At 41.7% G+C, this 21,947-nt stretch overlaps 1 pseudogene; it reads left to right on the top strand.

Moving 5' to 3' along the window:
* The window catches only part of LOC111977005 (diacylglycerol kinase beta-like), a 159,324-nt pseudogene that overhangs the window by 77,384 nt on the left and 59,993 nt on the right, over positions 1–21,947 (top strand).

A 21,947-nucleotide genomic window follows, 5' to 3' on the forward strand; every position in this document is an offset into this window, starting at 1 on the left:
GACCGTGACTCAGGCCTACAATATCCTACCTTAAGTGACTCTTTAGTGTGATGCCTTAAGCTGAGAGCTAACCCACAGCTAACCCCTAACCACCATCTGACAAACGTTGTGTGAATAGAACGCCCTGCCGTTGCTAAGCAACCTGTTTTGGCAGTTGGCCGAGTGCTAAGGACTGGAGAGGAGCAGGAGGATCATGGGAGCAGGGACTCTCTCTCTCACACACACACACTGACACCTGTCTCTTATACACATCTAGATGTGTATAAGAGACAGCACACACACACACACACACACACACACCCCTCTACGCATAGGATCATGGCGGCAGGGAGATCATGCAGAGCTACTTATGTTGTTAACGGTCTCTATATATAACCTCTGATTTAATTAGACCTCTTCTGGAATGAACTCACAGACCTTGAAATTGTCCCTCTAAGGCCCCCTTCTCTCTCTCCAGATGGAGGTCTACTCTGTTTCAGCTCCACTTCACTTTCTCAAGTCTGGTTCACTAACAGATGATGCCTTTCAGATGGCCTTTTATTTTTGTAGATATCTGGCACTAAATATAGCACGTTTAGCACAGGATTTATGTTGTGACCTTGTAATCCTGATTGTTACTGTCTCTATCTTTCTCGTTCTTTCTCTCCCTCTCCCCCCTCCCCCCCTCTCCCTCCAGGCTATGCAGCACGTGTGGATGGAGGGAAACTCTCCCACTAAGTGCGACCGCTGTCACAGAAGTATCAAGTGCTACCAGGGCTTAACGGGCCTACACTGTGTGTGGTGTCAGATCACTGTAAGTAGTACACACTCGGGGCCATAACTACATATGAGGACACTGAGATAATACAAATATATATATTTGCACACAATAAAGAAAATCAATTACGAGTCAACATGAAAATATTGCTCCCAGCATTGATCAAAGCTCAGAACACTTATATTCTTGATCTGACTGTTCTAATCGCGCCTGCCTCTTTGCGAACTAGTGGAATCATGAACAGTGTTTTTTTTCGTTATGTTCGGCTGCGTCCCCTGGATTTGCCTCGTGGATTTGCATTTTTAGCAGCACAATCACCACTCTCGCAAATGGCTAACTCCACCCTCTCATGGCACAGGCCGAGGGCTTGAGACATGAAACTAACTACCCCAGCTCAGTGTCGGCTCAAGTAAGCAAGCTGCTGACAGTGTGTTTGCCAGATGCCATACAAAAGGCAATTTTAGAACTGCCAGCAACTCGTGTCGCGTCTACAGACATCCCCCCCAAACAAACAAAAAACAACTCTCGGAGTATGACTTGGARAATAGTTGCTTAAAAATGTGTCAGTCAGGTGGCTAGCTGCCGGCAGAGACTTCTATTGCAGTAATGTTGAATTGCTCTGGCTAGTATTATTTATTTATTTTATTGTATTTTTTACCTATTTTTTACCTATATCCAATCCAACCCTGGTTATGGCCCTGTACGTACTCCCCTCTACTGGAGAACTCCTAGAATTGGGGCAATGTTTCTGTTCATAGTGCCCCAAAGAGCTTCTGTTGATAACAATGAACCTGAGGAAGTTCACTGCAATCGTTTGTGATCTACCTATTTTCTAATTTCTACTTTACCTTATATGTCCACTAGATGTCCCCATTAGGTAAATGCTCAGATGAAAATTCTAACTGTGGTACCTCAAACCACCAGTAAGGGGAGTTCAAAGATCTTGCTAGGGTTGTCAATTTATATATATAGTTTAGTAATGTGCTCATCCCTGTAGCATCACAGCAGGCATTTATTCATCCTCAGTCTTAGAAGCAGCTACTGTACTTTACATTATATCTGGTACTGTTATGCAATATCTGGCACTGTGTCAAATGCCTATTTTTGTTTTTCTTTTCCACTCTTCTCCTTCGCCTCATTCTCCTTCTTCTACTCCTTCTCTGCTCCTTTCCTCCCTCCATCCTCCTCATCCTCCTTCCTTCCTGATCAGCTCCATAATAAGTGTGCGTCCAACATGAAACCAGAGTGTGATGGAGGAGCCCTTAGAGACCACACTCTACTCCCATCCTACATCTGCCCTGTAGTCCTGGTGAGATCACACGCTGTAAATCACACTCTGAATCTCTAAATGTTTTATCTCCAATACTTTCAATGCTGAAAAAAACCCTTGAAATATATAATTATAGACCCACAAAAGTATACTGAGGGGAGGACGGTTCATAATAATGGCTGGAATGGAGTGAATGGAATGATATCAAACACATGGAAACCATGTACTGTATCTGAGGTGTTCGATACCATTCCATTTATTCCATTCCAGCCATTACTATGCGCCCGTCCTCCCCAATTAAGGTGCCACCGGCCATCTGAGATATACATCTTTTGTCCAATTTCTCTGTCACAATTCCTATACGCATTAACACATTTATATTTCTGTCTATTTATGTGTCTCTATGCCTGCTGGCCTATCTATCTGTCTATAGGACCGTCATTCTGTTGTGAAGCGGGGTGAAGGGGACTCCCCGCCCAGCACCAGCCCTGATGACCCGAGTCAAAGCTTCAAATTCACAGGAGACGGACAAGCACTGCAGGTGAGTGAATCGAGCCCAGAGCATCTTCAGAGCCTTGGAGTCTGTTGTGTTAGCTCATGGCAGGCTAAAATGTTGATTGTGTATCTATGGATATACAATAAATCTCATTAGACTGTCTCTGCTTTCCTGTCCAGATCACTCCTCTCCCAGGCACACATCCCCTCCTGGTCCTGGTCAACCCAAAGAGTGGCGGGAGACAAGGGGAGCGGTAAGTGACATAGAGCACAAATTTCCTAGGTGGTAAAGGTCCGGAGGGATATTGTCTATCGGCATAGTAACAAACCCCAACCTAGCAACCCATGTGACCCCAAACTGTTCACTCCCCTCTTGTTGGCACAAAGAAAATATTGCCATTCTAAAGCTAATTTCCTGCAATTCTACACTTTTGACATAGGGCAGATCATTTGTTTTGCAGGTTTAAAGCTAATTTCTTGCAATTCTACATATGTTGCCATGTCTTATGTGTGTTCATATGATACCTGAGTGAGCCAGATTGGCACCTTTTATTGGATGGGTATAAATTTTTAAAAAGCAGACATGGTGAAGTTATTAATTACACTTTGGATGGCGTATCAATACACCCAGTCACTACAAAGATACAGGAGTCCTTCCTAATTCAGTTGCTGGAGAGCAAGGAAACCACTTAGGGATTTCACCATGAGGCCAATGGTGACTTTAAAACTATTACAGAGTTTAATGTTTGTGATAGGAGAAAACTGAGGCTGGATCAACAACATTGTAGTTACTCCACAATACTAACCTAAATGACAGAGTGAAAAAAAGGGTGCCTGTACAGAAACAAAATATTAAAGTAAAACTGCAGAAAATGTGGAGAAGAAAAATACTTTATGTCCTGAATACAAAGTGTTCTGACTGGGGCAAATCTAACGCAAGACATCACTGAGTACCACTCTTCATATTTTCAAGCATGGTGGTGGCTGCATCATGTTATAGGTTTGTGTGTCATCAACAAGGACTAAGGAGTTTTTTAGGATACAAAGAAACAGAATAGAGCTAAGCACAGGCAAAAAAGAGGAAAACCTGGTTCAGTGTGGTGGGAGACAACAGACACTGGGAGACAAATGTACCTTTCAGCAGGACAATAACCTAAAACACAAGGCCAAATATACACTGGAGTTGCATACCAAGACGACATTAAATGTTCATGAGTGGCCTAGTTACAGTTTTGACTTAAATCGGCTTAAATATGGCAAGACTTGAAAAGGGCGGTCTAGCAATGATCAACAACCAACTCGACAGAGCTTGAAGAACTTTTTAGAGAATCATTTTCAGATATTGTACAATCCAAGCGTGCAACGCTCTTAGAGACTTAATGTGCATATATTTTATAATCTAGGTGTGCGAAGCTCTTAGAGACTTACCCAGAAAGACTCCCAGATGTAATCACTGCCAAAGGTGATTCTAACATGTATTGACTCAGGGCTATGAATACTTATGTAAATGAGATATTTCTGTATTTCATTTTCAATAAATTTGCTAACATTCCTAAAAACATGTTTCCACTTTGTTATTATGGGGTATTGTGTGTAAATGGGTGAGAAAATAAATATATTTAATCAATTTTGAATTCGGGCTGTAACAACAAAATGTGGAAAAGAGAAAGATGGTGCCGACAGATATGGCAGCTCTGCTTCTAGCTCCTAAGAAAATGTGCAGTATTTTGTTTTTGTGTGTGCTATTTCTTACATTATTAGCCCAGTCATTTTTTTTGTGTTATTACATACAGTCGGAAAGAACTTTTCGATATCAGAGTGGCAGTAACTCACCAGTATTACTACCAGTAATATGACTTTCCCGAATTGGATCCTTTGTTCGTACCCCCCAGGGCAATTGAAGTTATTCCAGAGGCTGCTCCAAAACACCGCCAATGGAGAAGAGGTAATCGGAGTGGACTTCTAGTCTGACTCAGGAGGTGTGCACACCATCCAACGCTTCTRAGTATATTACTCGCTAATGGTCAGTCTCTGGATAATAAAGTAGCAGAGCTCAGGGCGAGGATCTCATTCCAGAGAGACATCAGGGACTGTAACATACTCTGTTTCATAGAAACATAGTTCTCTTGGAATATACTGTCCACATCCATACAGTCAGCTGGGTTCTCAGTACATTGAGCAGACAGGAATAATGAACTCTCCGGGAAGAAGAAAGGCGGGGGTGTATGTTTCATGATTAACTACTCATGATGTGATTGTGATAACGTACAGAAACAAAAAAGTATTTTTGTTCACCCAACATAGAATACCTCACAATTAAATGCCAACCATATTACCTCCCAAGATAATTATTTTTGGTTATAGTCACAGCCATGTATATTCCCCCTCAAACCGATACCATGACAGCCCTCAAAGAACTACACTGGACTTTATGCAAACTGTAAACCACATATCCTGAGGCCACATTTATTGTAGCTGGGGATTTTAACAAAGCAAATCTGAGGAAAACGCTATCGAAGTTCTACCAACACATTGACTGTAGTACTCGCACTGGGAAAACATTGGACCACCACTACTCAATTTTTTAAAATGCCTACAAGGCCCTCCCCCACCCTCCCATCGACGAATCTGATCACGACTCCATTTTGCTCCTCCCTTCCTATAGGCAAAAACTCAAACAGGAAAGAGAAAGGGGGATACCTCGTCAGTTGTACAACTGAATGCCTTCAACTGAAATGTGTATTCCACAGTTAACCCAACCCCTCTGAATCAGAGAGGTGCGAGGGGCTGCCTTATTCGACATCCACGTCTTCGGAAGTACTCGTGATGAGGTCTATTCAAAGCTGGTCTGACCAATCGGAATCCATGCTTCAAGATTGTTTTGATCACGCGGACTGGGATATGTTCCAGGTAGCCTCTGAGAATAACATCGACGGATACGGTGACTGAGTTTCTTCAGGAAATGTATGGGAGATTTTGTACCCACTGTGACTATTAAAACCTACCCAAACCAGAAACCGTGGATAGATGGCAGCATTCCCACAAAACTGAAAGCACGAACCACCGCATTTAACCATGTCAAGCTGACTGGGAATATGGCCGAATACAAACAGTGCAGATATTCCCTTTATAAGGCAATCGAACATGCAAAACGTCAGTACAGAGACTAAGTGGAATTGCAATTCAACGGCTCAGACATGTGACGTATGTGGCAGGGTCTACACACAGTCACGGACTACAAAGGGAAAACCACAGACGTCTTGCTTCCGGACAAGCTAAACACCTTCTTTGCCCGCTTTAAGGATAACACAGTAACACCGACGCAGCCCACTACCAAGGACTGTGGGCTCTCGTTCTCCGTGGCCGACGTGAGTAAAACATTTAAGTGTGTTAACCCTCGCAGGGCTGCCGGCCCAGACAGCATCCCTAGCCGCGTCCTCAGAGCATGCACAGACCGGCTGGCTGGAGTGTTTACGGACAAATTTAATCTCTCCCTATCCCAGTCTGTTGTCCCTACTTGCTTCAAGATGTCCGCCATTGTTCCTGTACCCAAGAAAGCAAAGGTAACTGAACTAAATGACTATCACCCGTAGCACTCACTTCTGTCATCATGAAGTGCTTTGAGAGGCTATCATATCACCTCTACCTTACCTGACACTCTAGACCCACTTCAATTTGCATACCTCCCCAATAGATCCACAGAAGTTGCAGTCGCCATCGCACTGCACACCGTCTTATCCCATCTGGATACAAGGAATACCTATGTAAGAATGCTGTTCATTGACTATAGCTCAGCATTCAAAAACATAGTACCCTCCAAGCTCGTTATTAACCCTGGGGCCCTGGGTCTGAACCCCGCTCTGTGCAAATGTGTCTTGGACTTCGTGACGGGCCGCCCCCAGGTGGTGAAGGTAGTTAACAACACCTCCACTTCGCTGATCTCAACACAGGGGCCCCACAAGGGTGTGTGTTCAGCCCCCTCCTGTACTCCCTGTTCAGCCATGACTGCGTGGTCACACTCGCCTCCAACTCAATCATCAAGTTTGCAGACAACACAACAGTAGTCAGCCTGATTACCAACAATGACGAGACAGCCTACATGGAGGAGGTGAGGGCCCTGAGAAAATGCCAAGAGTGTGCAAATATATTTAGATTTGTTCAACACATTTTTGGTTATTACATGATTCCATATGTGTTATTTCATAGTTTTGATTTCTTCACTATTATTTTACAATGTACAACATTTTACAAATAAAGAAAAACCCTGGAATGAGTAGGTGTGTCCAAACTTTTGTGTGTTGGGTTTGCGCTTCTTTTTCAACAAGACAGTCACACGACCTCAAACCAATTGAGATGGTTTGRGAAGAGTTGGACTGCAGACTGTTGGAAAAGCATTCCAGATGAAGCTGGTTGAGAGAATGCCAAGAGTGTGCAAAGATGTCATCAAGGCAAAGAGTGGCTACTTTGAAGAATCTCAAATATATTTTGATTTTGTTTCACTTTTTTGGTTACTACATGAATCCATGTGTTATTTCATAGTTTTGATGTCTTCACTATTATTCTACAAAATAGAAAATTGTAAAAATAAAGAATAACCCTTGAATGAGTAGGTGTGTCCGACTTTTTTGACAGGTACTGTATAGACAGTGCATTTGGAAATCATTCAGACCCCTTGACTTTTTCCAACATTTTGTTATGTTACAGCCTTATTCTAAAATTGATTAAATCGTTTYCCCCCTCATCAATCTACACACAATACCCCATAATGACAAAGGAAAAAAATGGTTTTAAGACATTTATGAGAATTTGTACAAATTGTAAAAAATTTAAAAGGAAATATCACATTTACATTAGTATTTAGACCTTTTTCTTAGTACTTTGTTGAAGCACCCTTGGCAGCAATTACAGCCTTGAGTCTTCTTGGGTACGACACTACAAGCTTGGCACACCTGTATTTGGGGAGTTTCTCCTATTCTTCTCTGCAGTTCCTCTCAAGCTCTGTCAGGTTGGATGGGGAGTGTCGCGGCACAGCTATTTTCAGGTCTCTCCAGAGATTTTGGATCGGGTTCAAGTCTGGGCTCTGGCTGGGCCACTCAAGGACATTCAGAGAATGGTCCCGAAGCCACTCCTGCGTTGTCTTGGCTGTGTGATTTGGGTCGTTGTCCTGTTGGAAGGTGAACCTTCGCCCCAGTCTGAGGTCCTGAGCGCTCTGGAGCAGGTTTTCATCAAGGGTCTCTCTGTACTTTGCTACCAGTCCCTGCCACTGAAAAACATCCCCGCAGCATGATGCTTCACCGTAGGGATGGTGCCGGGTTTCCTCCAGACATGATGCTTGGCAGTCATGCCAAAGAGTTCAATGTAGGTTTCATCAGACAAGAGAATCTTGTTTCTCATATTCTGAGTGCCTTTTGGCAAACTCCAAGCGGGCTGTCATGTGCCTTTTACTGAGGATTGGCTTCTGTCTGGCCACTCTACCATAAAGGCTTGATTGGTAGAGTGCTGCAGAGATGGTTGTCCTTCTGGAAGGTTCTCCCATCTCCACAGAGGAACTCTGGTGTTCTGTCAGAGTGAGCATTGGGTTCTTGGTCACCTCCCTGACCAAGGCCCTTTGTTCTTGGGGAGCTTCAGTGCTTGTTTGGTACACTTCCCCAGATCTGTACCTCGACACAATCCTGTCTCGGAGCTCTACAGACAATTCCTTCGACCTCATGGCTTGGTTTTTGCTCTGACATGCACTGTCAACTGTGGGACCTTATATAGACAGGTGTGTGCCTTTCCATATCATGTCCAATCAATTTAATTTACCACAGGTGGACTCCAATCAAGTTGTATAATCATCTCAAGGATGATCAATGGAAACAGGATGCACCTGAGCTCAATTTTGAGTCTCATAGCAAAGGGTCTGAGCTATGTAAATAAGGTTTTTCTGTTTTTGTTTTTTATACATTTGCTAAAATATCTTAACCTGTTTTCGCTTAGTCATTATTGGGTATTGTGTGTAGATTGATGAGGATTTTTTACAAATATAATCCATTTTAGAATAAGGCTATAACGTAACAAAATTTGGAAAAAGGGAAGGGGTCTAAATACTTTGATGGCCCTGTATAATATTTATTTTTTTGGTCACAACCCGTGGTCCGTATTGACCCCATTCTGGGTCCGGATCCTGACCGCGGTCCGCCAGTTGAGAATGGCTGACATAGAAAGTCTCAGATTATTCACTCTGGTTGAAACACTCCTGCAATATGTGTTTTATAGAGTCCTGTAATGCTACTGTCAAAGTGTTCTAAACCTTTGGCTGGCTACTCGTCATATAATCTAAATAATGTGAAGCTAACATAGCTAACAACAATGACTACATTCAAGAATTTTAAGGCTTTGTAATTGCAGAGGATTTTAAATTTGGTAAATAATTATGGTCATTTCGCTGTTCCGACACAGTCCTAAAGTCCCAAGTGCCATTCTGGCTGTAAATGAATGTGTTCACTGTTTCAGTTCTCTCTCCTCTGTCCTCCCACCATGCATTTCATAGCACTGTGAGGACACTATTTTGGCTTCAGAAACACCATCACCATAGCAACATAGTCTTAAATACCACTTAAAGGTAGAATTATTCTCTATTAATAGATGTGTTCTCGTAACAAAAATATGCATTTACTCTCTGAGTACAAAAAGCAAGCCTATTTATTTCTCCCTTTGATGTAAATAAGGAAATAATGGTGTCACTGATTGGTCTTGTTTTTGTAAATGAGCATTTTAAATGACATACAGTTCTCTTAAATTAAGTAGTATATCTCTACTATTTTCTCTTTTTGCGTGAACTTGGTACACTTAAATTGAAGGGTTCTTTATGTCACATTCATAACAGTATCCTAACACTTTTACTGCTCAAGTAATCAGCCACACTACTGTACATAGTATGAGTTGCATTCTAGGACAAATGGTTAGTTCATCGTGACGCATTCTAACCTAGCTGTCGGTTTTCCGTTGTCTCCTCTACCCACTCCTCTTCATCCTCTGTTCTCACTCTGACCAAAGTGCTGTGTGGGTATCGGAAGCTAACACAATTACCAGTGCAAGGCTCCATGAAGAGCACTGTGGAGGCTTCAATAGAGTAGCCCTCTGATGCATCTCCCGCTTGTCAAGGTTACAGGAAACTACTGTGTCATTGGGCACAGTAAGCTATAGAGATATTGACAATTTGTGGAGCAGAACATTTACTGTAGACGGTGCTTTTAAGTAAAACTTGTACAATTTGGATGGTGCTTCTTTACATGTTATATGTCTGTCTTTGTATGCATGAAGTATTACCTCTCTCTCTCTTTCCCTCTCTCTCTGGCTCCATATGTGCACAGACAGTTTGTGAGTTTGTCAGTTTGTGTGTGTGTGTGTGTGTGCAGTAACTCTAACACTGCTGTTATGTCTCCTGAAGGGTATTGAGAAAGTTCCAGTACCTGCTGAACCCCAGACAGGTGTACAGTCTAGACCGAGAGGGACCCATGGTGGGGTAAGTCTCATCCTCATCACTCACAGTCCCACCTATAGACACAGCCCAGAAAATGGATGGTGCCACTTCTCAAGGCAAGACTTGCTCTATGATTGGATCTATACAAAAACATATATTTTTTTTATAACATGCAAAGTAATGAAGTGTGCCATGTAAAAAAAAACGTTTCGGATTGAAATACTGAAATTGTTGAAATCTTGGATCCATAGAAAGTTATTATTTTTCAAATGTTGTTCTGTCCCAGATGGAACTTGGTTGTGGAACAGAACATAGGCCAGGGTTTACTAGGCTTAAAAGTGTTTTCTCCCTACTGAACACAACCCTGGCAGTAAGCTACTGCACCATCAGACAACCTCTATCCTCTCCACACACACACACCACACACACACACCAGCACAACACACACACACCACACCACACACACACACACACACACACACACACAACACACACACACACACACACACACACACACACACACACACACACACACACACAACACACACACACACACACACACACTTGACACACCACCTGATGTGCATTCATCCTAGCCAGAGGGACACCTTGTACCTGAGTTGTGCAATATGGAACAGTTAATCAGGAGAAATGCCCTACACAACAACAATAGACATGAATGCTTTCTTCTGAGAGCGGCCAACCTGTTCTATCCCTGTCTCCCCCACTCCTCCCTCTGCTGTGACGACTAGGGCTGCTCTCTCTCAAGAGCCCATCGTAGGAGGAGAGACAGACTACAGTGACCGCACTTCTCTCCGACGATGACCAATAGTAGATAATAGACAGGGCATCAGGACAGTCCAGGTTAAATGAACATGATGTAATGCCATTATTGTGGTAGTTGTATATTACTTGTGATAAGTTGCACTGCCTGTCATAACGAGAGCAGTGATGAAACTGATGATGGTGTATGTGTGGGGTAGTAAAACACCAGGGAACAGTGGTTCCCTTGCAGTCGGTCACTCGGTGTAACATTATATAGTTGGGATTCATTGAAGCTCAATGTTAAATTCAAATCTCCCTACTATCATATTTAGCCATGTGACACCAATGTCGACAAAACTTCGCAAAATCAACTTGATTTGTATTACCAAGAACCAAATACCAGATTTTTAATAGCGTCTTTAGCGTTAAGAAAAAATAAAATTTATTGTCCGCGACCTAGCTCAATATCTAGGTGTTGGATAAGCAGATTACAGCATCCATAAAGTGACCATTAGACTTGCCACCTTTCGGACTGAATACGTTTGTAAGGGCAACAGCTTTGATTACTGTCACGTTCCTGACCTGTTTTCTTTTGTTTTTGTATGTGTTTAGTTGGTCAGGGCGTGAGTTGGGGTGGGCATTCTATGTTATGTGTTTCTATGTTGGTTAATGGTTTGCCTGATATGGTTCTCAATTAGAGGCAGGTGTTTGACATTTCCTCTGATTGAGAACCATATTAAGGTAGGGTGTTCTCACTGTTTGTTTGTGGGTGGTTGTCTCCTGTGTCTGTGTTTGTAGCGCCACACGGGACTGTTTCGGTTTGTTTGTAGTCTGTACCTGTTCTTCGTGTATATGTAAGTTCTTATGTTCAGGTCGGTCTGCGTCATTTGTTGTTTTGTAGTTTGTTAAAGTGTTTTCGTGTGTTTTCGTCTTTACTTTAATAAATTCATTATGTCTACATTTCACGCTGCGCTTTGGTCCAATCCCTACTCCTCCTCTTCAGACGAAGAGGAGGAGAGCATCCGTTACAATTACATGTATAATTTACTGCTCTTATGTGCAAATAGAGAACCAACAATGTGCTACTTTTTTGTAGCATTTCTGACAATGCTAATATCTTTTCAGCTGAATCTCAGTTCTAATACCGGACCAGTAACTCGATTGCTTCACAACAGRAGCTAGCTGGGCCATTCCTACTATGCAATGCCATTTGGACCTCAAACTTTTGGGGGAAAAAATTATWGTTTTAGTATTCTATCAGAAAAAGTCAGTGATGGAAAAAGTACCCAGTTGTCGTAACGCAAAACACCAGTATCAACGTCAACAGTGAAAAGGCGACTCATGGATGCTGGCCTTCTAGGCAGAGTTCCTCTGTCAGTGTCCGTGTTATTTTGCCCATCTTAATCTTTTCTTTTTATTGGCCAGTCTGAGATATGGCTTTTTCTTTGCAACTCTGCCTAGAAGGCCAGCATCCCAGAGTCGCCTCTTCACTGTTGACGTTGAAACTGGTGTTTTGCGGGTACTATTTAWTGAAGTTGCCAGTTGAGGACTTGTGAAGCGTCTGTTTCTCAAACTAGACACTCTAATGTACTTGTMCTCTTGCTCAGTTRTGCAATGGGGCCTCCCACTCCTCTTTCTATTCTGATTAGAGCCAGTTTGAGCTGTTCTGTGAAGGGAGTAGTACACAGTGTTGTACGAGATCTTCAGTTTCTTGGCAATTTCTCGCATGGAATAACCTTCATTTCTCAGAACAAGAATAGACTGACGAGTTTCAGAAGAAAGTGCTTTGTTTCTAGCCATTTGGAGCCTGTAATCGAATCCACAAATGCTGACGCTCCAGATACTCAACTAGTCTAAAGAAGGCCAGTTTTATTGCTTCTTTAATCAGCACAACTATTTTCAGCTGTGCTAACATAATTGCAAAAGGGTCTTCTAATGATCTATTAGCCTTTTAAAATTATAAACTTGGATTAGCTAACACAATGTGCCATTGGAACACAGGAGGGATGGTTGCTGATAATGGGCCTCTGTACGCCTATGTAGATATTCCATTAAAAATCTATCAGCCGTTTCCWGCTACAATAGTCATTTACAACATTAACATTGTCTACACTGTCTTTCTGATCAATCTGATGTTATTTTAAATCGACAATAAATGTGCTTTTCTTTAAAAAAAGGACATTTCTAAGTGACCCCAAACTTTTGAACAGTAGTGTGTGTGTGTGTGTGTGTGTATACAGACTAAAAACATGAAACATAAACAAATAGATACAACTGAGTGTTTATATTTTTTTTAGCTTTACATCATAATTTTCACACCAAATAAATTATGGCACTTCCTGAATGTGGTGTCATTGTAGGAAAGGGTTCTTTTCTTAAGTGGAGAATTACAACAAACTAAAAGTGTGGAAAGTGATATCAGGGACACACATAAAATATAAAATAATAATAAATACAATAATCATGAGGAAAAAAATGTATTGATGAAAGAGACTTTAACTAGGACTATAAAATAATGAAGAAAGCTTTTAATCATTTAATGGCTAATATTTMTTGTGGAAGTTGATAATTAACACCTGGGGACATGGCAAAAACGCTTACATCCACTGTCAAGTGCTTAAAATGCATAGAATTCCCTTTCAGGATCCATATTTTTGGTGTTTTTAAGGTAAAGGACACCTGACCTTATATTTAAAGCATTTTGGAATTCAAATTTTACACTAAATAAGATCTGATATTTCCTGGGGACAGAAAAAGGCACTGCATTGTAGGAATGACCCAGCTTGTAGCATYCTAACAACAAGCAAAGGAGGTAGCTATATTTTGCTAGCACATCTGCTGTGCATTGCAGTGAGTGTACACATGCTACGTAGCTAGCTTATTAGCTAGATCAACATACGAGACATAACACGTCACTCTTGGAGCATCCAGAACAAGTCCAGCCCTTACCTTATGATGCATTAATTCAGTACACGCCCTCTGTTAATACAATTTTATTCATGACATTTTAATCCAAATTTGAGCTGACAGTGGCAAGTTACCTTTCAGTGTGTTCTCAAAAATTGGAACCTTTAAGCAAAATGACGTTTAAAATATGTATTTTCCAGACTTTGAAGTTCGGTTCATTTTAGGTCATAAATAAAAGGTGAAAAGACGTCTTTTCAGGAAGTTTAAAATGTATGTGTTTTCCGGACGTTGAAAAAAACATATTTTACGGACATTGAAAATACGTATTTTACGGACATTGAAAATATGTATATTCCGGATGTTGAAAATACATAATTTCTGAACATTGAAATCAGGTACATTTTCGTTTCTGAATGAATGTTGAAAATACTTTCTCTACTATTTTTATGTATTGTACTATAATGTACTGCACTCTTCTGTGCTCTACAGCAGTGGTTTCAAACCTCTCCCCGGGGCCCCCCAGATGTTTCATAATTTTGCTGTAGCTCTGAACTAGTTATTCATTTTCTTTACATTTTTGTCATTTAGCAGACATTCTTATCCAGAGCGACTTACAGTTAGTGCATTCATTTTAAGATTGCTAGGTGTGATTCAAGAGATTGAGGGTGAGCTGAGAAGTTGAATCAGGTGTGCTAGCTTTGAAATAGATCAATTACATGGAACGTGGACCGGATCAAATCTAAACCAAATGATGTTTGTGCCAAAAGAAGGCCAGTCCAGATCCGACAAAATCTGAACCTAACTTATGATTGATTCAAATTTGGTCCGGATCGGACCAAAAATCTGACGAGATTCCCTGAAAACACGGCACTTGGATACAGCTACGACTTTTTCGTAGCAGGTTAGGAGAATTAAGCTATTAGGTTAGAAGGATTAGGTTAGGAAAAGGGTTAGGGTTAGCAAAAAATGCTCTTCTCACGTGTTTTTAGGGAGTCCCGTCCGTGGACGTCGAAATCAAGGCCAGTCCGGACCACACCAAAAAAAGGTGGCCGGTCCGGACAGGACCATAAAAAGAGGTCCAAAAGACATCCTCCGTAGGTCCCTTTAGTGAGAAGTAAGAAGTAATAAACTGGAGGGGGTTCTGGGGGAACTCCCACAGATATTTGCAGGAATTTCTTTCCAAATGCTCACTCAGCAAACGTATTCAGTACTTTGAGAGTCACTTTGAGAGTCATAAACTGGTATGTGCTTAACGTAAATTAGCTGTTGATATTTACCCCCTCCCCTCTCTAAAGGGAGAATCCATATGTTTTGCATAAATGCAAATAGCTATGTCTATGACGTAATAGCCAGTGCCCGGTTTCCCGATAGCGATGGAACTTAAGCTTACAAGTGTTAAAAACGATACTTCATTTCTATAACTGCCGAAGAACTCACATCCGTTTCCTAAAACACCACGTAGGGAGAACCTTCAGTAAGTGCGTCATTAGAACATAGCTGTGTTCGAATACCCATACTAACATACTGGATATTACATACTTAATGAGTGTATACTACATACTATATACTATTAGTTCATTTTAGTATACTGTAAACGAACGATATCCTTTCATTTGAGCGTACTAGTGCTTCACCTGTCTACCARAAGTTGATGCTGTTGCTATGCAAACTCTTGCTAGTTTGTTAGCATAAGAAATTACTAGCTAGGTTTTTTTATGACTACGGGTCTGTTATTCAATTCAGAGTGCACTCTGGGCATTCGTAAATTCAGAGCTTTGTCAGATTGTCTGTTGTAAATTCAAATCGTTTTGCTCTTGGAGCGTTCATAGTGCACACTGTGCAGTGTCACTGGACGCTCTGGCCGAGGAGTAGGGTTGATCTGAGTGTTCTGGTCTCACAACAGCAGTCAAGCACCCAAGCTAACTGGCTAACTTGCTAGCTACTTCCAGACACAAATGAGAGAAGACCTCACTCTGACCATTTTACTCGCCCTAGCAGAKCTGGTTAGGCAGGTTTCACRTTATCCAGAGCGTTGGTGACTGTAACTGTGTTGCTGGCAAAAATTATATTATGCTTTTTTGCCAACGTTTACTGACACCGGCCATATTCAACTGTTGTTGAGTATTCGTAAATTCATCAGTTATTCTGCGTTCTTGCACAAGTACACTCAGACGAGAGTGCTCTGAAATCGGAGTAGCTAGCCAGAGCGAATTTACGAAGGTACCCAAATGTCCATTAAAAACGCACAACTACCATACCACTTAGCTAAACTATGAATGACGGGAATAATCAGGTCAATAAAAGTTGGGTAGTTAGTTAGATAGCATATAGTTAATATACTGGCAAGTTTGATGTATTAGTAGCCAACTAACATTAGGTAGCTAGCTAACATACCAGTACATACTGCTGTAATGATATGCTGTGTGGTTTAGTAACTTTAGTAACGATGGTTTTAGGAAACAGCTGAAGATTTAACAAAGGTTCTAACAATGAACTTAGCCTTAAGATGTGTTTGGGAAACCGGGCCTTGGACATTAAATTATGTAAGACTAAACACGTCTTATTTTTTTTTTTTACATAATTTGAAGCTCAACTTAAATTTTCGAAAGACACCTTTTGCATGTGGAAGTGTTGTATAATTTTGTATAATCACCTTCCGGTGTAAAAACCATGGTAATTAAAAACAAACAAATATGTTTTAAGTGAGAAGTAGGGATTGGCCGAAAAAGAAAGGAAATCCACATGAGCACCACAATGCCTACACCCATGCTCTACCAAGATTTTCCAGTACACAACTTGTAGCTATGTCAGTCTATTGTACAATGTGTATGCAGGTTGCTTGGAATTCAAACCTTCTCAAACAGCCTAATTTGTACTCTTCAGAAGAATAATGGACTTTACCGTGTCTTGCTATATACAGTGCCTTCAGAAAGTTTTCATTTAGTTTTCTTACAAGGTGGGATTAAAATGGAGTTCATTGTCATTTTTTTGTCAACGATCTACACAAAATACTCTAATGTCAAAGTGGAATAAAGAGGAAGAAAAAAATTATGAAAAATAAAACTAATTGACTACATAAGTAGTCAACCCCCTGAGACAATTCATGTTAGAATCGCCTTTGGAAGTGATTACAGCTGTGATTCTTTTTGGGTAAATCTGTAAGAGCTTTGCACACCTAGATTGTGCAATATTTGAATTTTTTGTATTATTCTTTATGCTCTATCAAGTTGGTTGTTGACCATTGCTAGACAGACATTTTCAAGTCTTGCCATACATTTTCAATCCGATTGAAGTCAAAACTGTAACTAGGCCACTCCTTAGCTCTTTTCCGTTTCTTTTCATCCTAAAAAAACGCTCGTACTTTCCGAGGACAAACATACCCTTTACATGATGCAGCCACCATCATGCTTGAAAATATGAAGAGTGGTATTCAGTGATGTGTTGTTGTTGGATTTGCACCAAACATAACGCTTTGTATTCAGGACATGAAGATCATTCATTTTCCACATTGTTTTTGCAGTTTTACTTTAGTGCCTTATTCCAAACAGGATGCATGTTTTGGAATATTTTTATTCTTCCTTCTTCCTTCTTTTTACTCTTTCATTTAGGTTAGTATTTTGGAATAACTACAGTGTTATTGATCCATCCGAAGTTTTCTCCTGTCACAGCCATTAAACTCTGTAACTGTTTTAAAGACACCATTGGCCTCAAAGGGAAATCCCTGAGCGGTTTCCTTCCTCTCCGGCAACTGAGTTAGGAAGGACGCCTGTGTCTTTGTAGTGACTGGGTGTATTGATACACATTTCAAAKTGTAATTAATAACTTCACCATGCTCAAAGGGWTATTCAATGTCTGCTTAGAAAAATATCCATCTTCCAATAGGTGCCATTCTTTGAGAGGCATTGGAAAACCTTCCTGGTCTTTGTGGTTGAATCTGTGTTTAAAATTCATTGCTCGACTGAGGGACCTTACAAATAATTGTATGTGTGCGTACAGAGATGAGATAATCATTCAAAAATAATTGAAAATACKATGATTGCACACAGAGTGAGTCCATGCAATTTATTAGGTGACTTGTTAAGCACATTTTTACATATACATTTATTTWGATTTGCCTAAACAAAGGGTTGAATACTTATTGACTCAAGACATTTCAGCTATTAATATTCAATTAATTTGTAAGAATGTCAAAAAACAGAATTCCACTGTGACATTATGGGGTATTGTGTGTAGGCCAGTGACACAAAATCTACATTTAATCAGTTTTAAATTTAGGCTGTAACACAACAAAATGTGGAAAAAGTCAAGGGGTGTGAAAACTTTCTGAAGGTGCAGCATTGAAGGTCCCCAAGAACACAGTGAGCCTCCATCATTCTTAAATGGGAGACGTTTGGAACCACCAATACTCTTCCTAGAGCTGGCCACCCGGCCAAAATTGAGCAATCGGGGGAGAAGGGCTTTGGTCAGGGAGGTGACCAAGAACCCGATGGTCACTCTGACAGAGCTCTAGAGTTCCAATGTGGAGATGGGAGAACCTTCCAGAAGGACAACCATCTCTGCAGCACTCCACCAATCAGGCCTTTATGGTAGAGTTTCCAGACAGTAGCCACTCTTCAGTAAAAGGCACATGGCAGCCCACTTGGAGTTTGCCAAAAGGCACCTAAAGGACTCTCAGACCATGAGAAACAAGATTCTCTGGTCTGATGAAACCAAGATTGAACTATTTGTCCTGAATGCCAAGCGTCACGTCTGGAGGAAACCTGGAACCATCCCTACGGTGAAGCATGGTGGTGGCAGCGTCATGCTGTGGGGATGTTTTTCAGAGGCAGGGACTGGGAGACTAGTTAGGATCGAGGGAAAGATGAACGGAACAAATTACAGAGAGATCCTTGATGAAAACCTGCTCCAGAGCGCTCAGGACCTCAGATTGGGGGTTGGTTCACCTTCCAACAGTACAATGACCCTAAGCACACAGCCAAGACAATGCAGGAGTGGCTTCGCGACAAGTCTATGAATGTCTTTGAGTGACCCAGCCAGAGCCTGCACTTGAACTCGATCGAAACATCTCTGGAGAGACCTGAAAATAGTTGTGCAAAGACGCTCACCATCCAACCTGACAGAGCTTGAATACTTATGTAAATGTTATATTTCCGGGGTTTTTTTATTCRAAAAAAATTCTAAACATCTGTTTTTCCTTTGTCATTATGGGGTATTGTGTGTAGATTGATGGGGGGGGAACCATACATTTTAAAATAAGGCTGTAACATAACAAAATGTGGAAAAAATCAAGGGGTCTGAATACTTTCCAAAGGCACTGTATTTGGATAAGGTGATTTGGCTCGGTTATGTAATCCTTATAGGCCCRTTTCAAGGAGAAACAAAAATAGGAATCAGCTCTACTTTTCACACCAAAATAAACACAGTTCCTTTCTCACATTCAGGCACGGTTGTCAAGAGTGTTAGATATGAAAACAAGGATGGCATAAAAAACGGATTACCCCAATCCTCAGGGTGGCACTCTGCCCATTCAGGAGATAATGTATGGGAGACTGGCATTGTGCTCCGTCCAGTGGCGGGCATGCGCAGTTTCACCATGGGTAAGGAGGACGGTGACAAGGGGGTACGGTCTGCAGTTCGTCCTCCTCCTTTTCGTGGTGTCATTACGTCAATGGTCTCCGAGGTCCTAGCGCCTGTCYTTAGAGAGGAGATTACCTCTCTCCTTCAACAACAGGCTATTCAGGTGGTGCCCGTGTCAGAAGTACAGAGCGGTTGGTGCAGCTGGTACTTCTTACTTCCCAAGAGCGATGGAACGTTGCATCCCATCCTGGACTTGTGTGTTTTAAACAATCACCTCAAGGTTTGCATGTTCAAAATGCTTACACTTCGCCGGCTATTGCAGTCGTTGCGTCCCAGTGATTGGTTYACATCCATTGATCTGAAAGATGCATATTTTCATGTGGCTATACTGTACATCCTCCCCACAGAAAGTTTCTGAGATTTCATTTTGAGGATGTGGCCTACAAGTTTCTGGTCCTGCCTTTCGGGCTCTCCCTATCGCCCCCGCACCTTTTCTATGGTGGTGGAGGCGGCTTTGGCACCGTGCCAGGGGATCAGAGTATTGGCCTATCTGGATGATTGGCTGGGAGTAGAGGAGTCGAGAGAACAGGTGGAGCTCCACACTGCCATGCTGGTTTCCCATATTCAGTCTYTGGGGTTCATAGTGAATAACAAGAAAAGTTGCTTGACTCCGGCTCAATGCATTCAGTTTCTTGGTCTGGTTGGGAATAAATGCTTTGGCGTATCAGTGTCTGTGGACCCTGCTCTATGAGTTTCCTCCAATGGACCTGATTCAGGCTACCGTGGAGAGGGTCCTACAGCAGGGTATTTTTATTCTGGTTGCTCCCTGTTGGCCCCGACAACCCTGGTTCCCGGACTCATGGAGGATTCCGTGTCGTTGGGATCTATTGAGTTTAGCACCCACAAACGCAGATATGGAATCTGTGGGTTTGGTCCCTGAAAGGTTGAATTTTGACTTCATGTGCCCCCTATATGAGAGGGTTGTATACATATAAGTGGTGTGTTTGAGGGTTGATGTCAGGTTAAAGGAGTATGTCCTTTTCAGAGCTCTTTGGTGGGCATTGTTATGTTCTTGCAAGAGCTTTTTGAACAGGGCCTTTCTTTTTCCACATTGAAGGTTATTATGGTAGCCATCTTGACGTGTCATGTAGGGATTGACAGCTCTACCCCAGGGTCTCATTTTCTGGTGGTGATGTTCCCTAAAGGCATGCGTCGGCTCAGACCAGTTTCTAAGCCTATGGCACCGACCTGGGACCTGGCTTTGGTCCTGGACGCTCCGTTTGAACCATTGGACTCTGTGGACCTGAAGGTATTTTCCTACAAGACTGCCCTGCTCATGGCTTTGGCATCACCCAAGCACGTTGGGGATCTCCACGCATCAGTACATCCTTTCTGTTTGATGTTTGCGCCTGGCAACTCCAAAGTGACGTTACGTCTTAATGCAGCTTTTGCTCCCAAGGTTATGCCTATGTCTTACAGGTCCCATGGCTTTCAAGCTGTTTCCTTTCTCACATCCTCGGTTTGCTTCCAGTGAACAACAGAGGTTGCATGGCCTCTGTCCGGTGCGCGCATTACGCACGTATATGGATAGGACCAAGGATATCCTAGTTTGTGACAACTTTTTGTCTGTTTCTCTAATCCAGTTTGGGGTAGGGCATTTTCTTAACAGCGTCTTTCTCATTGGATTGTGGAGGCATATGACAGCAAAGGACAAAGGTTGCCTAGCGGTGTGGGTGCTCACTCCACTAGGGGTCTGGAGGCTTCTTGGGCATTGTTCAGTGGCATGACGATTGGTGATATCTGTGCTGCAGCGAGTTGGAGTTCCCCACCTTTGTGAGGTTTTATCACTTTGGGTGTAGGGCTGTTACAGTGGCCCTATTACCACTACACCAGCAGTCAGGAGTCATGACCGCAGTCAAATTCCATCTTGGTAAGTAGGCTTCTCCAAAACTGTGCTCTGATGCCGCTGATGGTCATTAGTAGCCTACCAGTCGCTAATGGCCGATACTCCGTGCTCTATTGTCCCTCTAATAACTCTGACATCAATACAAATGCAAACACTTAATGAGAGCCCTGGCATTCAAAGTTCAAGTGGAATAGGATCATGAAAATGCATGGAATTAAATAAGTGTTCCTATAAGCCCATGTTGCGCTACATTTCTATAGGCTATGCTATRCAATTGTGTGAGAAAACAGAGTTTTGATGGCCTCTATTAAAAAGAGGATCCATCAGCTTTCTATAGGCTAGGCCTACTATATTAAAGTTGCACTATGCAGAAATAGCTCTGCCATTTCCTGGTTGCTAAAACTTCAATAACAGTTTGCCTAATTTCAGTTTGTGACAAAATAAACAAGCATAGTGTAGAGAGTAATTGTAAAATCTAAACCGCTGTGAAATATATTTTCCATAATCAAAAATATTGTACAAAACTGAAAGTAAAGGACGCAAAAACAAAACTTAAGACTGGGAAGCATAGAAATAGCACACATAGAAGTAAGTAGAATATTGGAAATGTATTTTGAAAGTTCAATTTATGTTGCGCTGCTGATTCAATCATATCRTATTTTGCAACCAGTCTTATTGAAGTCCTATGGAATTCTATAAAATCTTATAGGATAAAGTTCTATAGGATAGGTCCTAGAGGATTCTAAAACTATAAATATCAATAACTTTAAATGCTGTTTGTTCATATGCTGTTTTATTGTCATTT

The sequence above is a fragment of the Salvelinus sp. IW2-2015 genome, linkage group LG2 (assembly GCF_002910315.2).
Source record: "Salvelinus sp. IW2-2015 linkage group LG2, ASM291031v2, whole genome shotgun sequence".
NCBI lineage: Eukaryota > Metazoa > Chordata > Actinopteri > Salmoniformes > Salmonidae > Salvelinus > Salvelinus sp. IW2-2015.